Source organism: Malus domestica, chromosome 05 (genome assembly GCF_042453785.1).
Source record: "Malus domestica chromosome 05, GDT2T_hap1".
Taxonomy (NCBI): Eukaryota; Viridiplantae; Streptophyta; class Magnoliopsida; order Rosales; family Rosaceae; genus Malus; species Malus domestica.
In genome coordinates, this window is record NC_091665.1 from 29,970,722 (window position 1) to 29,988,576 (window position 17,855).

At 35.3% G+C, this 17,855-nt stretch overlaps 2 long non-coding RNA genes across 2 annotated transcripts; both read right to left on the bottom strand.

Moving 5' to 3' along the window:
* Positions 1–2,213: 2,213 nt before the first annotated feature.
* Positions 2,214–2,778, bottom strand: LOC139195945 (uncharacterized). Its single transcript, XR_011581027.1, has 2 exons — positions 2,567–2,778; positions 2,214–2,417 (listed from the first exon to the last, which is right to left on the bottom strand). It is a non-coding gene; the product is annotated as an uncharacterized lncRNA (long non-coding RNA).
* Positions 2,779–12,343: 9,565 nt separating this feature from the next.
* On the bottom strand, positions 12,344–13,131 carry LOC139195946 (uncharacterized). Its single transcript, XR_011581028.1, has 3 exons — positions 13,008–13,131; positions 12,784–12,829; positions 12,344–12,412 (listed from the first exon to the last, which is right to left on the bottom strand). It is a non-coding gene; the product is annotated as an uncharacterized lncRNA (long non-coding RNA).
* Between the last annotated feature and the right edge of the window lie 4,724 nt (positions 13,132–17,855).

Consider the following 17,855-nt stretch of genomic DNA (forward strand, 5'->3'; position numbering starts at 1 on the left):
TGAACTTGTAGAAGATTGAGTTTGTGTCAAGCCTACATTACAAACAAAGAAAACATATTAATTAGTAGCAAGAAGAATTAAAGTTAAAAACCATTTAATAACAAATTTACTAAAAAAATTAAAGCATATCTTTCTTGTTTTCTCTTCTTCCATTTCCTTGTAAAATTGAAGCATATCTTCCGTTGGTTCCTTATAGAAGTTTACTTCATCTGCCCTAAGCCAACCACTAGTATACACTAGTGCCTCCATTATTTTAGGAGTCAAGGATACCCTAAAAGGGTCCACAACCCTCCTCCCTAGGCTAAATGCATTTTCACTAGCAACAGTATAAGTGGGGGTTACAAAGATATTTTGGCTATGTGTGAAAGAATTAGGAACTCTTTTGTGTTTGATTTCCACAATTTTAAGAGATCAAAGTCACCAACAACAATGCTAATATAAGTAGAGTTTTATTTTCAAATTATTGGAATATTATAAATATGTATTATATAATTATCTATTATATAATTTATAAATTATAAATTATATTGGATTTTCGGTATGGTATGGTAATACCGTGGTAATGGTATCCATTACCAAAACCGTACCATGAAATTTCGGTACGGTACAATACCATACCATTACCGATTGGTACAAAAAATTTGGCACAAAATCGGTATGGTACAGTTGGCAATTCGGTTGGCACGGCAATTTGGCAAAAAAATCCACCCCTACATATAGTGGAGGTTCGTGAGGTATTTTTGAGCATGGCAAACTGCTTTCCTCTGCGTCTCCTCTCTTTAGGTCTGCTTTTGGGTTTTTGTTTGAATGCATGTGATGTTGAAGTCCCTTCTGCCCTTCCATCCTATATGATATCTACTAATTAAGTTCAGAACCCAGTTAAGCGTCAACATATTCCCCATTCGCTTGCCATTGCCATATACTCTTTTACTTGCTGAACATTACTCATGTATAATTAAAATTGAATTGATTAAGTCTCGATTGATCTCAATTTTTAAGGGCAATTGAGCCAGGTTATGTCTTTTATTTTTGAGGTGATGGGGTTTGAGAGGAGCTTCAACTATTTATGGCGTGCATAAAAATTTGTAAATGAAATTAGAGAAACTAAAATGAGAAGGAAGAATTGCTCATCTACTAATTTATTAACTACTAAATGAAATCAGAGGAATTGAATTGAAAAAGATTTAGACTGAGGAAGATTTAAAATCAAACTCGTGTTGAAATGCTTATCAAAATATTTATAGAATCAAAGTAAGATTAATATAAATTTCTTATAAGCTATTTATAAAGAGTCAGTTTGAGATTGTTGCGAGTTTAAAAGTTGCTACCACTATTTTTTAGAACTAAACACCGGTACTATCACTAGTAGAACTGAACATTAATTATTTCTTAAAACTGAGCACTAACTAATTCTTAAAACTGAAAACTAGTACTACACTATTTCTAGAACTGAACATGGGTACTATCACTATTTCTTAAACTGAACACTGGTACTATCACTATTTCTTAAACTGAACACTGGTACTATTACTATTTCTTAAACTGAACACTGACTATTTATGAAACTAAACACGAGTACTACACTATTTCTAGAAATGAACATGGATACTATCACTATTTCTTAAATTGAACACTTGTACTACTACTATTTCTTAAACTGAACACTGACTATTTAAGAAACTAAACACGAGTACTACACTATTTATGAAACTGAACACTAGTACTACACTATTTTTGAAACTCAATTCCCGTACTATCACTATTTCTTAAACTGAATATTAACTATTTCTTAAACTAAACATGGGTGCTACACTATTTCTGAAACTCAACACTGGTACTATCACTATTTATTAAACTGAACACTGACTATTTCTAGAACTAAATAAGGATACTATCACTATTTCTTAAACTGAATATTAACTATTTCTATAACAGTTTGGGTTCGTGATGAGAGGATACAGAGGTTATGAAGATACAAAAAGCTAAGGTTTCCCGTGGGGAGCTTGAAAAATTAAAAAAGAATGGTATGAAAAATAAAAAGAACGGTTATTTAACCAAAAGATCAAAAATAGATCCACTGATTGTATATGGGCTTATTAATTTCACATATCCTTCCTTCACACACATGAATTAAAATATATAGTGGAAGCCATCGGAGAGCTTAAACAATTGAATATATTGTAATCCATTCTCCACATATGACCTGCTATTGATTTGCTACCAATCTTTTTTCATTAAGTTCATATGCTGTCCCAAGGCAACAATCATATGCTACAGACTACAGTACCTTGTCAGGAATGATCACCGCACTACGAACAATTATATATCAACAATCCGCGCGCACATCTATTGATGAACAGGAGGTTTGTATGAAAATGCAGAGCAAACCCGGGATGAAGAACACCATCTCCAGCTCTCTGGAGTAGAAAGACTCGAATAGATATTATTTAACCAAAAGATCATAAATACATCCCGCCGATTGGGGAAAAGAGCGTGAAAAATATCTTCAAAACATACAAAAAGCAGAAAGAATTCAAAAGAAAAAGATCATAAATGAATGATTTACCATGGGGAACTCGAAGGGATAAAATTGTTCGAAGTGCGGTTGGAGTCGGCCGGCCGTTTGTGAGGGTTGGGTTTTATGCGGTTTTGGCAGTGCATTGATCTGGGTTTTTGTTGCTTTGCTTGCGGGTAGTAGTTTGGTCTGTTTCACGAAAAAACTAACGGAAGGTCAAGGGTAAAATTGGAAACACATTAGGTTATTTCAGTTGGGCCATGTTGATTGGACTGATTAAGTGTTGGGCTTTATCCTAACCATTAAATAAACTTATTAGATGGTTTTTGGTTAAAATCCAAAGTTTTGGAACCCTTATCATTAATTTTCCTTTAAATTTTTCTTGCTTGTATTGAACCCTTCCATTTGTAAAATGGTGCTCTTCCAATTTTTCATATTTTATTACACTCTTTATAAATGACTTAACGAGCATCCGTTTTTTATAAGGCTTTAGATGGAGAAGAACTTTGACATGCAATATAGATTTTATATTGTATCACAAATCAATTGTACACTATTAAAAGATACCTATGCAACAAAGATTTTATATTGTATCACAAATCAATTGTACACTGTTAAAGGATACCTTCTTCAGTGATGAAAGGCCATCTTCAACCCCGTCTAGAATTATAATCCTGCAAAAAATTATTTTTAAATAAACAGTGTCAGATCATACCATATACAATTTCCAACCGAAGGGGTAGCCCCACAATAATTTATTAGTTTTAAGTTTATACTTTAAATTTATTGTTTAATTTCATTAAAGTACATTTAGATGCTTTCAATTAAGTCGTTAAATTTGAATTAATTATTGCATTTGAGGAGTTGTGCCCAAAAAAAGGTTAAAAGACTATGTTTGGCTAGCCTGGTGCCATTTTAACCAAATAATAGTCTGGTGCGCTCAACATAATTATTGCCTAATCATGGAGATGACCCAAGTTTTCTGAGTGGAAGCCCTTTTCAAGTTTAAGAGTAGTTCCACCCCTAAAAAAAATAAGCCAGCACCCAACCCATTTAATCCACTCAGTGAACAGTGATAGACCCCAATGAATAGTAATAGGCCAAATGTATCTCCACCCCTAAAACTAAATAGCCTAGTCAATTTTATTAAAATATTATTAAATTTTATTATAAAATAATAATTTGACTTTTATTTTCTAACTTGGTTTCTCTCTCTCTCTCTCTCTCTCTCTCTCTCTCTCTCTCGGTTTCTTTCTCTCTCGCTCGGCTCAATCTCTCGGTCTCTTTCTCACTTTTCCGACTGCTGCATCTGCATTGCACATGCCTCTACCTCAAGGTCAAGGTAAGAAATTGCACCTTCCCGTTCGAATTGGGATTAGGGGTTGGGATTTCGAATTCAAAATCTAAGGTAAAGTTAAGGATTGTGATTTTGAATTCGAATTGGGATTAGGGATTCTAAATTGGCATTAATCAGTATATGTTATCAGTTTCAAATGGCATAGGTTTTGGCATTTTTTCAGTCGTTCATTCATCCCTTAATTATGGGATCTGCTTGTACATCATGCATGCTTTCAATTCAGTTTTCAAATAGCCCTTTCCTTAGAAACACAATCACATAACCAGCTCCCGTCCTTCTCCCTTCGTGGCTCCTTCCCTCCCGACACCCTCTCCCGCCTTGACCAGCTTCGCTCCTCAGCCTCCACAACAACTCCCTCTCTGGTGCAAAAACAAAAAAAAGGTGGCTGATGTCATGTAGGCTAGGCCATGGCTCTGTCGATTTTGGGCTGGCTTGGAGACTAGCTTAGACTGGGTGCCAGCCTATCTACTGGGCAGGAGTGGAATGGCTAGATGCCGGGCCAATAATTTGGCTAGGTGCCGACCTAAAGAGTCCCTGGTGGAACTGCTCTAAATGGCCAAAAAAATAACAGAAAAAGGCAAAAGAGGGTTGATGGCAGGTATGTTGGGGGAAGCAGTATATCCAAGAACCATGTCACCTGAAGATCTCCATGTCACTTGTTTCCTAAGATACACTTTGTAAACATCTTCCAATTTGGCACCAAAACGTGTCACTTATTTTGGAAAATTGAGTCCTTTTACAACATAAAAATTAATTCATGGAGAAAATGGCAGTTAACTCATTTAGCAAATTTATTGGGAAAAGGAACAAAAAAAAAGGTATAAGATTAATTAACCGAGTTTGAACCACCACGGGATGGTCTAGTAGTTGGGAGCAAATTATAAGTCTATATTCTATACGACACGTCTTAGGTTCAATTCTGGTTGCTGATGAACCGCACAATGGTGGTTAGGGAAATGCTGAAATGCTGAAATGCCTCTATCAGTCTTCTCGACCTCGAAATGATAGACTATCGTGATGAAACCATCAACTGGTCTCCTTTTATTTAAAAAAAAAAAATTAACCGAGTTTGGTAATCTTACTTCAATTTTTATAATTGGTGAGGGATCATCACCTTATTAATTAGCAAACACAATCCATGATTGGTAATTTTAAGACCATGATCGTGTTAGACATATTCTAAAGTCATCAATATACTTGCAATTCCATCAACATCAACAAGTGGATGCATGCTTAAAGCTAGTTTCCAATAGTTTGACGCCATGGTCTGGTTTAATAGAAAAGTCATCAAAGTGTAATTAGGATCTATATAATTTTTATATTTCATTTTTATACTTTATCGTTTGTTTCTGTACAAATCTTCAAATCCACCAATCTGATTTTCCATTAATTACTTGGGACATAATTAATTGTCATGCGAACCTTAGAAAAAAACGTCTCCTACGTACGTCTCACGAGACGTGTGGGACATAATAGCATGCAGTGAGTGCAAAAAGAAAGATTCTCCTCAACTTGTTTCCAACCTACATATTATTTGAGAAAATTTGGCATCTCAGCGTGTTGTATCATTCATATTATAAGATGATGATATTTACATACTTATTTTTATTTTTTATGCTTCATACATTTACTCTTAATTTCTAATCATTTAATTCTCTTCAATTCATTCGATTCTGATGCGAAAATTATGTTGACACACAAATTAAACCCTCTTTTTGACAATTGTAGTATGGATAAGTAGAGATCGTTCTAAACCGGGGATTAGGAGGGATTGCTAAACGCTTGAAAACTGACTTAAAAACATAAAAACAAAGTTTAAAACACTAAACTAGACTCAAAGAATGCAAAACTAAACTCTAAAACACTAAAACAAATCAAAAGACTCAAAACAGCACCAAAAACACTCAAAACTGCCTTAAAACACTTTCTGGGCAGTTTTGAGACTCTAATGCAAACTTGAACGAATTTTGGTTTCCTAATGACCTAAAACACTTAAAAACATAATCTAAGACAAGTTCTAACTAATATGACTCAAAGAAATAAAGTGGGGTTGATTTTGGACGAATTTAAATTAAATGGCAGATTGTAAAGAAAACAGATTGTAAGACAAAATTGTGATGAATCAATGGATGATGGAATAGCTAAGGGGTTCTTCTCCACACATGAAATATATGCAACGTAAATCAATTTCCAGTTATCAATTCAATAAGTTATGAACCTCGACACTCCAAGTTAATTAGGTCCGCTTAAATTAACCTTCAGATTTCCCTAGAATCATTGAATTGGATGAATATGCATCACAAACAAATTATTCCCAACAAGTTCTCTATATGAACAGCATGATAAAGATACAAGTTAGAATCACTACGTTCTTTGGAAATCATAAGCATCGACAAGGCATTCGTAACTATGAAAAGCATGATACTCTTGCCAGGAATCTACTTAACATGATCGTGACTAGCGACCTTCACTACTTGCGAATATAAATTCATAACGATTAGGTGAAACAAACTTATATCCTAGCACCAAATTCAAGCATGCAAATTAAGCGTGCACTCTCAATCAACATACAAGAATAAGTTCTAAATCAAACGGTTAAGCAAATTGTATTCACGACTCATGCAACGATAACTGGAAGTAATCAACTTATTTCACATATATAATCATGGTTTTGAATCCCCCCTAGCCAAGGGGGTTTTAGTTCCTCATACTTGCAAAGCAAAGATACATAAATTTAGAAATTAAACTCCAAAGAAAGAAAACACCTAGAACGCTCCAACTTGGCAGCAAGCTCATCAACGATTTCTCCTTCCTCCTTGCTGCGGCAGAGAACTTTAGAACAGGTTTTGGGTGGTATTTATGGTGTAGAATGGATGGGGAATGGTATGGAAAAGTTTAGGGTTGATGGGTGGTGCGGCTAGGGTTGTTTTTGGGCAGAAATTATGGACTATGGTGATGGAAAGGTGCGGCAGAAAGCAAGGAACAAATTCTGGCGTGAATGATGTGAATCGGAGATGGTCCTTTGGCCAAAAGGGTTTAATGAGTATATATAGGCACTTCAAAACCCTAGCAATCAGATTAGGGTTTCTAGAAACCCTAATCCATCAGAAATTAGGTTAAAACAATCAGATTTTTAGTGGGAATAAGGCCTAAGGTGCGGCTAGGGCTAGGGTTAGGGTTAGAGATGGGCCTTCTAGAATGCCTTGCAAGGCAAGGAAATCAGATATTCTAGAGGCCTAGGTGCGGCTAGGGTTAGGGGAAAAAGATAGGTCATCTAAAAGCCCAAAGCCACGAATAGAAACTCTCGAAAATGGAAACCTCCAAGAATAGAAACTTCCAACTTTAGAAACTTTGGTTTCGAATTCTGAATTCTTTGTTCTTCACTTTCATTTCTTCATTTCTTAAGCTCCTTTGACCTTCAAACTCGTCCATTCCTTGTGCTCCAAGCATGTACTTTCCAATCTAAGCTTCATTTAGCTCCAAAAGGCTCCAATTTGCATCCTTTTATGTAATATGCCCTTAAACCTGAAAACATATGAAACTAGCTTAAAAGACTACTTTAAACTAAGAAAACATAACAAAAATGCATAAGAACTAGTTAACTAAGGTGCATAAATATGCTCCTATCAGATTCGACGGCTAGAAATTAAGAGGAATGTGAAAAGTAAAAAAGAGTGTGTGGACAACACCATTCTATCATAAACTGATATAATTTTAGTATTTTATAGTGTAAAATGAAAAATTAAAAGATCATAACCTCTTTAAAGTTTCAAGAGTGTGAAATATAGTTAACCTTGAAATAAATCATTTTCTTTTCTTCAAGTGAATCTCCTTGTCCATGAAATCTCACCAATTTCAGTCATGGAATTTGTATTTGTTAATAAGGTGACGATCACTCATCGATTTTGATGTTTAAAAATTAATATGGTGGCAGTGAGTATAATACATAGGGTCACATTTGTATAACATATTCGTCACATATGGTGTTATTGGGATCTTTTGTTTGTGTATGTGCACCCTCCCTCCAACTAAGTTGTATTAAAAAAAAGGTCTTGGGTTTTTTATTTTGAAGATGAACTTGCATCAACAAAAAAAATGAGTTGAGAGGGTAATTTCATGAACTATTGCTCCAAATTATCCTTTTATTTTACAAATGTGACGTGAGTTCCTAATTTGCCCCTAAGATTGAATTATGAAAGTGATGAAAGAGTTGAAGGACTTAAATATAAGTCACAAATAATTTCAAGAACCATTCCTCCAAATTACCATTCTACAAATTAAGACGTGTAAAAGTTGGTAGCCCTTCGATAAATTTGATTAATATGTTTAATAGAAAAATTATTATCTCATTTTATACCAGTTTGAACGGATACTAATGAATTAAGATAAAATGCGATATACAGAGGAGGGAGAGGATGGGGGAGAAAAGAAAGATAGGGGGACTTTGAAAGAGTGTGTGCGTGTAACGTATCAATAAAATCCCATGAGCGCAAAAGCTCAAAATGTTCACACAGAAAAAGACCAGTCAAGAGACACGTGGCATGTAAGAAAATTACACTACATTAACAGTATGAACATGAACATGAAACCATTAGATTAAAACAAGAATAAGTAAACCACACAAAATTAGATGCGAACAAGCTGACAGTGCCCTAGCTAGAACTCAAAGTGACTTAAGCAATCAATTTCACGATACAAATCTTGTTTTTAATAGAAAAGATACAAATCCTTAAGGAAAAACAAAGTCAGGAGTAACGATAACTAGTACAATGATAAATTTGTATATGGTGACATGGAAAATTTTGAAAAGTAGTCAAATTGTGGGCACACCGAAGGTTATTAGACCAATGATTCAAATTTTTAGAATTTAACTGCCCGAAGGGGATTCAGGCCCAATTTCGAGCATTGCCCGAGGAGGTCTCTACTGCTTATATTTGTAAATTCTGAAAATAATAGCTAATTATACTTTGTATGCATGTATGTTGAAGGGTCCATGCATGATGTCAACTGTGGAGCAGCAACAACAGTAAGGAACAGCACTTATCTGCCACATCTCCCGAGGAGTCTATGTACTTAGACTGTCAAACTTTAAGAAAGATAGGCATGTCACTTTATATAGCGGTATCAATTGCAGACCTTGATCACCGAGATCTCTTGATCAACATCTAGCACAACAAGCAAACTGATATGAAGCAGGTCATGCATATGGCAATTCAGAATTCAGATAAGATCAAACTCAACTGCTTAATTAGTTATTTGTTTTATTTTTATGTTTTTCTAGACCTAATAAACAAGATAAATTTTACGCAATTCATAGTTATTCCAAACTTGGGTTTCTGGGTTGTTTTAGTTTTAATATATCAGGACTTTTCTCTCATTTCCGCATTTTTTTTTCTTTAATTTCCAAACTTAGGTTTCTGGGTTGTTTTAGTTTTAATATATCAGAACTTTTCTCTCATTTCCGCATCTTATTCCCTTTAATTTCCAAACTTGGTTTTCTGGGTTGTTTTAGTTTTAATATATCAGAAATTTTCTCTCATTTTCACATTTTTTTTTTCTTCTTTAATTTGTGTATGGGACCCTGTGAATCTCTTAGAATTTTTCTAAATCTCTTAGAGTTTTGATGCACTAACCAAATCCGAATCAGAGACACAAAAGCCAAAAGTGTGCACACATGAATTATTCGTTCTATATATGAAAAAGTAGAAACATTGAAACATAAATTTAAAACAGATAAGCAAACCACATACATAGATTAAACTTACAAAAGCGAAATACACAGAATTAAGTACTTCTGGGAGGAGTTAAAAAAAAGGGTACTTTTGGGAGGAGTAGAATAACTGCTGAATTGTATGCATTACAATGGTGTTTGATGTTTGAGGTGAGATCTAATAGGGTTTTGGGGATTGGGATGCCAAAGCTGATGACGAGGAAGGAGGACGATGAGGTAATGAGCCAAAGCAGACAACTAAACGATCAAAGATCAGGCGTTTGACTGATTTTCTCTTGGAGGGAAACACACTTCCAGCTTTTGGCTTGAAGCATGAGTAGTTTTGCGTCTCCCGCTGAACCATCATCTTCATTTCCCGACCATCTGGATTCTTCTGCTTCTTCATCCCTTTCTCTTCAGCCTCTCCAATGTTTGCCCTTACTGCCATCTCTCTCTCTCTCTCTCTCTCTCTCTCTCTCTCTCTCGTGTGACGTATATGTGTATGTGGTTTTGGTTGTGGGCTTCTTACTCTAAGAAGAGAGGGTTTAGTAATGAACCAGAAATCGCCAAAAAAAAAAAAAAAAATGAAAAAAGAATAATGAATGAAAGATGACTTGATGAAAGGTAAACCTAAAAATCAACTCAGGACAGAAAGCGTGGCAACAAACAGTAGCTTTGTCGCAATTTAAAAAAAAAAAAAGCTATATCAAGACAAATTTTTAGGACAAACTAGAAATTGTGCCCGCGCGTTAGTGCGGGATTGAAAATTATATGAAAAATTACGCAACTGTATTCTCTTCATAAAACAAATATAACAGAAAGTTTTAAATAATTAGATAATGGAAATTGGATACAAAAATATTAAAGTGGCAAAGTAAATGTAAGTGGTGAGAAAAGCTATACTAATTACGCCCCCGACCTTTATCGAACATAGGCTTGAACAAAGAAGCAATCACTTCTACTTTTGGTGATTGAATACAAATTCCAACATAAAATACATGACATGATAAAGCAACAAACTTTATAGGTGACATCGTATGAAAATTGGACATCGTATGAAAATTGCTAGTCCAGACGCAATAGTGTAATATAACGGAATATAATAGGATTTTAAAAAGTTCAATTTCCATATCAACTAAGTTGCTGAAATAAAAATTAAAATCAATTCAGTTACAATTCATCTAGTAGGATAATCATCAATTAAGTTGCATTTCAACAAAAATTAGACGTGCAACCTGTAAGTGAAGAAAAATAAGAATCTTACTACTATAAGGCCACTTTTCTTGTCGAGCTCATACTTAACCTTGCTGCGTTAACCATACTCACAAACCGGTCAACATTCAAGAAAATGGGAGTGTGCGTGAGAAAGAATCCAACCTTAATTGTGCGCATGAAATTCAGCAACTTCCTACAATACCTCTGTAATCGTATCACCCATGAAACTACATAAACAAAACCAACAAATGTGGAAATCTAAAGGCATCATAAACATCACAGATGAAACACAACTTATGATTAATCTTCAAGATGTAAAATTTAAAATTATTACTCACATCAGCATTCAACCAACAAATAGGTACAATTATCTAGATACTGATGAATTAAAGCTTGCAGCAACAACTTCAAGACCCATTGACATCACGCGAGCGGATAAAATGTATTAGTTAATTCCCAAGCTAGTAAGATAACGAATTTCATGAACAAAAAAAGAGAGATGCAACTCCAATTTAACATGTCAAAAGCATTGCAACTATAGGTTTGGAAATTATAAAAGTCCATCCAATCAATAGACAGAAAACAATAGTTGTGAGTAGGTGAATATGCAACCAAGAATCTAAAATATATTTGACAAATTTGCGATTCCATTGTAGCCTAAATGATAACAAATAATTTGCCCATTATAGACACAATACAATTTATATACAAACTCATCATGAATGAAACAAATTTAAACACCAAAACAGAAATTTATTCCTCCAGAGTAGAGGGGGGAAATAATTTTTTTACTTGAAAAGTTGAAGTAGCACTACTGCATAAATTACAAATGCAAATTGAGGGAATACCTATCAAATAAAGTTGACTACATTCCGAGCAATGCTAAGAGAATATTCTTAATCTTTTCAAGTGCTACATGCAGCGAACATAAAGTTTGGATACCAGACTGGCTCCTAGTTGTTTCCAAAGAAGGAAAAATTGACATTATTTTGCAATAAATTGCAGAGAGTACCTTACACTGAAAACAAAAACAATCAACCAACGATGTATGACGATAAAACTATAAGACAAAATAAAAGGCTGATATTCAGATGACCCATGGTGATGGTGATCCAAAAATATATATATATATATGGACAACAGCTTCAAAATTGAGTTTTAGAGAGAGTGAGAGGTGAAGTCACCTTGTAACCAGAGACCAAATCCATTTTTTTTCTCATTACCCACGTTGCAATTCAACTTGAGAAATCCCGAAACCAAACACCCAAACACAATGCAATCAAATATCAGCACGAAATATTAATTGGAAGCTAAAAAGATTGAAACTTGCCTACTGTGATGTATACAGTTTGGGCATTTGCTTGTGAGACTGTTGTGACATGCTGATCTCAGCTCCTTTAAAGTAACATCAGACGTTGTCTGCCAAGTAGGTAAAATCCATAAGATATCTTATAATCCATGAGATAAATTATTACGTCAAAGTTATACGCTAAAAGAAAATTCATACTTCTATATGAACCCAAAGGACAATTTTTGCATATACCTTGGTAGGTTCATTCTCTAGATGAGTATCTCTACTCATCATCCATGTCATGTGAAAACCTCATGCTAACTTCTGCAGAAAGCCACCAAAAAAATGAAAAATAAAATTAGACAAAAAGGTTGGAGAGAATATGAAATAACTAATTAGAGAGAGCAGAACCATAGTAACCAATCGGGAAAGATGCTTTTAAATTCAAGAAAAAACATTTAAGAGAAAGTGAAAAAAAAAACCATCAATTTTCAATTATTTTTCAGTCTTATAGTTGGGATTACACAGAAAATATAACTAAAATCCCCAACTTTCTCAGAAAACTACAACTATTTTTACAAATTTCCATCACCCAACATTGAAAAATGAAAATTAAGAAGCAACACAAAAGCAGGCAAACAACAGAATAAAAGAACAAAACACGTGAGAACCGAAACGTTAAAAACAACACATACCCATTCAAAAACAAAAAATCCCAGAAAATCTGTATATTAGCACTCCCTGCAATACCCCAAAATCAGAAAATTAGAAAAATTTAGTTTGATAACATTGTAACTTAAGAAACCTCTAAATTTCTAGTCAAAGGAAAATTAATACCACCTCTGCATAAAAAATAATCAGAAGATAAAAACTCAAATTCATAAAGCATTTGTTCAAAGTATTTATTAGAGAAACTTACATATGGATGAAGGTGTCGATCTCTTGTATCATGTAGAGCAGCATTGCCTGGACTTCGCGAATATAATAGGTTCTCAGCATTCAAATGATTTTCATACACTTTGCAAAAAACCCGACCATATAACTGCACAGAAAAATTAAAAAAAAATTATAATGATAAATTCGAATCTATAGTAAAATAAAGAACAAAGAAAAAGTCACTTATTATAAATCACCTACTTTGCTTCATCATCGTCTGCACAATCTTCTGCCAATTCATACCCAAATATCCATACGATCTAACAAATAAATCGCCTGAAAAAACATATGAAATCCAAACTCCAGCAGTTTTGAAGTAACCTAAAATAAAAATTATTCTTATAGATACAAAGCAACTAAACAAAATTTATACCTTTCTCTTTTTTGGGATTTGAAATTCTCGAGAGCCCCATCCTCATTTTCTTTAGTCCAGACAACAGATTGAGAAGCATCTTTACAGAATACACACATGCATGAGTCAAAGTTGCTTGATTTGACATTCGGCCATGAAAACGAAGAAAGGGAGAGGTGGTGTGCTTTACCTTTATCGCCGATGGGATTTGCGGAGTCCTCCGTGAAGGCAGAGTCATCGATGATGAGTGCAGAGCCGATCTGAGCAAGGCACCGGGAGATGGTGATGGATCTTGATCCAGTTTGGGGGTTGAACTTTTGGAGATCGATTTAATTTCTTGTTTCAAAAGTGTTAATCGCAGAAGACGTAGTAGAGACGTTTGCGGGAGGTGTGTTAGGGAAGGAGAGGGCTAGAGTTTTTTTAGAAAGAAGCAGACGTCTGAGAGCTTGGCTTCGAAATGGAACGAAGAGTCCAGAAGGACCATAATTTCTAGAACCACATCAATGCGTCGAGATCCCATAGAAGCAGGTTTCTTTTCCACGAAGACCAACACGTGTATACAAAGGGTAAAATTGTAAATGCACTGTACAAAACGGAAAAAATAGCTGTGAATGGGCAGCAGCTCAAGGGCAGTTCCGCCAAAACACTGCTCGTGAACAGTGCTTTTCCACCGGGTTTTAGTATATAGATAATATCAATACATTTGATATTTTATATCAAGACAAACTTTTGAAATACAATTTCAACATACATATATAGGTAAGCAAACATGGCAACAAACAGTCTTGCGATATATATATATATATGATCGTCGTGCTTGTATTTGATTATATAATTTTCTCAGACAAATTATACCCAAGATAAACTTTATATGTAGGGTTTAACTATCCGAAATGATTATGTAATCTTTTTTAGCTTTAAAAAAAGGGTTTATAAATAATTTCATAATAATTGGATATAAATGAAAATTTTGAAAATAGAGAGATAAAAGAAAAACATAGAAAATATGAGATAATTAAAAATAGATACCAACTGAAAGTTGGATAGTTTACAATGCATAATTTTATATTATATATTTTACTTATTTATTTATTTTTAACTTAGGTGGTCTAGAGAAAATTTCTAGATATGAAAATACAAAGAGTAAATTTAAAATTCTTTATTAAGAATTAAACATATTCATTTTTGTTATAAACTTCTTATTTAAGTATGACTGTGTAAATCCTAAATTAGATTTGATTATAGTTATTCTTCTATATTAAGGACTTGTATTCCTTGGAGGAGAAATATTTCTTCTCTCTCTTATTACTATAAACAAAGGCATTGTGTAGGGGGAATAACACATCTCTCTCTGTATTTTCTCTATGCTGCCGGTCCCCTCTTCCTGTTAGTTTAACATAGTTCACAACACGTTATCAGCATGCTCCTACCGTTGCACTTAGGAATCTGACGTGAAAGTTTTCTGCATCAAACCAGTTCACCAATATCATCATGCAATCAGGTTCTTTCAAAACAACGATTTTTATCTCGATATTTTTGCAGCCCTGATAACATGAACATTCACCATAATGCATGACTCAACTTTATGTTTATCGAATTTTAGATTCTACATAAATTGTGTATGCCTTATATCCATAATTGTTGAATTATGTGAATTTGATATTGCCATGCATTAAATTATTTGAATACATATGCATTGAATTGATTGAAAAAAAATATATATTAAAATATGATTCTTCTAGGGTTCTTTGAACCCAGGACCCGAGTAAACCCCGTGGAGCTTGAAGTTCCACCTCCGTGAATGAACCAAAACGACGTCGTCCTAAACCCAGAAACCCCCCCCTCGTTGTCACTAGCCACAACCTTGTCGTCTTCTTTTCTGGGCAACCGCGGCCTGAAGTCGTGTTCTTGGGCTACTTTCATTGTCTTGGACGACGATTGAACGGAATTCTAGAAGAATTCTTTCAAAATATTTTTTGAATCTTTGGTTCTAAATCCCTCGATCAAGAAACCTTTTCTTTATCACTTGGATTTGTTCCCCTTCGAACTCAGGGACCTGCACCATGGTTTTCAACCTAGAACTCAACCGCCCGCAGTAGTGGCACCAGTCTCCTTCTTTGGCGAAGCTACCCAGCACACATTGAGGTGTTCTAGACACCAAAACTCGAAGCCCATATTGGGCTAGCCTGCTCGGCCAGCGAAAAAAAAAGGAATTTTTTTTTCTTCTTTTAACTAGGCTCGCCTAAAGCGGTCCAACACCATAGCTTGGCCCAACACGTGACACCAGCCCGAGGGCTATGGTGTCCCACATGCACGCATTGCACCAAATCCCAACCCCGTGTTGGTGCATCTGTGTTCCCACATGCAAGCGATCCCAGCCTGCAGTTGGTGCATCGGTGCACCTGCATCGCGCCGCATATGATTAGTGCCCATATGGGCCTTTGTTTTGGACCCTATTTTTGCAGCCTGTTTGCTGCGATTAGGCTCGCATCCCAATTCTTTTTTACCTGACCAACCTGTGTCCACCGCATCCCATTTTGGGCCTAGGCTACACGGCACAAATTTGCTCAACCCACCTGTGGGTTTTGGCCCATATTTTTGGGCCCCCGAGCTCAATTGTTTATTTTTTTAGACAATTTGGGTTTTATATTTTTTTTCACCCGTATTTTAATTTTGGCCTGAAGTTCAAATAATTAATTCAATTATAATTTTAGACTTGAATATCTATTTACATATTTTCTTGTTACATATATCTATATATAATTGTGTTTGTCTGCAAGAACATATGAACCTGAAATTCATAATTATTTTGAAACATGAAGTTTCTAGAAACATGCCTTATTTGAAAACCTGAAGTTTTCCTTCAAAACTTCACCCATGAAAACCTGAAGTTTTTTCATGTAAATTTAAACCAATACAGGTCTATTAGAACCTGAGTGTTCTACTCTTATATGAATGGATTGATTTTTCTCCATTACACTAACCACATCTTGTCCATTTATTTTGTAATAGGAATATGTCGAATTTGAACAAATTCGACTTCACTGCGTTGGAGGTCTCTAGAAAAAACTACCTCAAGTAGGTCCAAGATGTGAAGCTCCACCTCACTGTAAAGAATTTGCGTTCCGCCATTGAAGATGAGACGGACAACCTAGTTAGCGAAGCTGAGAAAGCCACTGCTATGATCTTCATCTGAAGACACATTTATGATGCACTGCAAACCGAGTACCTTCCTGAGGAAGAATCACTAGCACTCTAGGTCGCTTTGGCTAATCGCTTTAATCACGAAAATGACATATTCTTGCATGAAACAAGACATGACTAGCACTATTTGCGCTTCCAAGACATTAAGTTTGTGAATGAATATAATTCTGAAGTTGTCGAATTTGATCACTTCTCAAGTTCTATATTGAGACCTTGACTGAAGAAGATCTCTTGGAGAAGACCTGTTCGACCTTCTCTACTACTAATATTGTCTTGCAGCAACAACATAGGGCTCAGAAGTACATTAATTTTTCAGATTTAGTCTCTGTTTTACTTATCACTGAAAAGTAGAATAAGATGTTGATGAAAATCATCAAGCTCGACCTACTGGGGCTACTGTTGTGCCTGAAGTAAATTATAGCACAAACCAACGCTCAAAACGCCAACATAGGCATGGTAGGGGCTGCCAGAAGCCACACCGTCAAGGTCAACAGAGCAAGGCCCATCTAAGGGAGGAAACCGAGCCCAGAAGCGGCCTAACCTCACTCCGAAGGCCCCAAATTTCAAGAATAAGGGCAAAGCACCTGAAACTATGGATGTGGACATATGCTACCATTATGGTTTAAAGGACCATTGGTCCTGTGTTTGTCGTGCTCCCCAAAAGGTTCTACAAAGGATTCAGGGGAGATATTTGTAGACTGATTCACCCTCCATGTGGACCATTTAGATATTTTATGATTTTGGTTGACGCTTCCACACATTGGTCACATGTGTGCTTGTTTTCCACAAGGAACGCTGCATTGTCCAAATTGTTGGCTCATGTTATCAATCTCAAGGCTCATCACCCTGATTATCCGATCAACTTTATTCAATTGGATAATGCTGGAGAATTCATATCTAAAACTTTTGATGATTATTGCATGTCGGTTGGGGTTGAAGTTTAACATCCAGTACCCCATGTTCACACTAGAATGGCCTGGCATATGCATTCATTAAGCGCTTACAAATGATTGCTTGATCATTGATCATACAAACCAAGCTCTTGATCGCTGCTTGGGGCCATGCAATATTGCACATAGCCATGTTGGTTCGCCTGAGGCTTTTTGTGACCCAACCATATAACGTCATTCAGTTGGTTACCGGATATATCGCATCTGAGCATCTAAGCATTTTTTGTTGTGCGGTCTATGTGTCGATTTCGCCACCCTTACGTAAAAAAATAGGGCATCAGCGAAGGATGAGAATCTATGTTGGATATGATTCTCCTTCAATTAT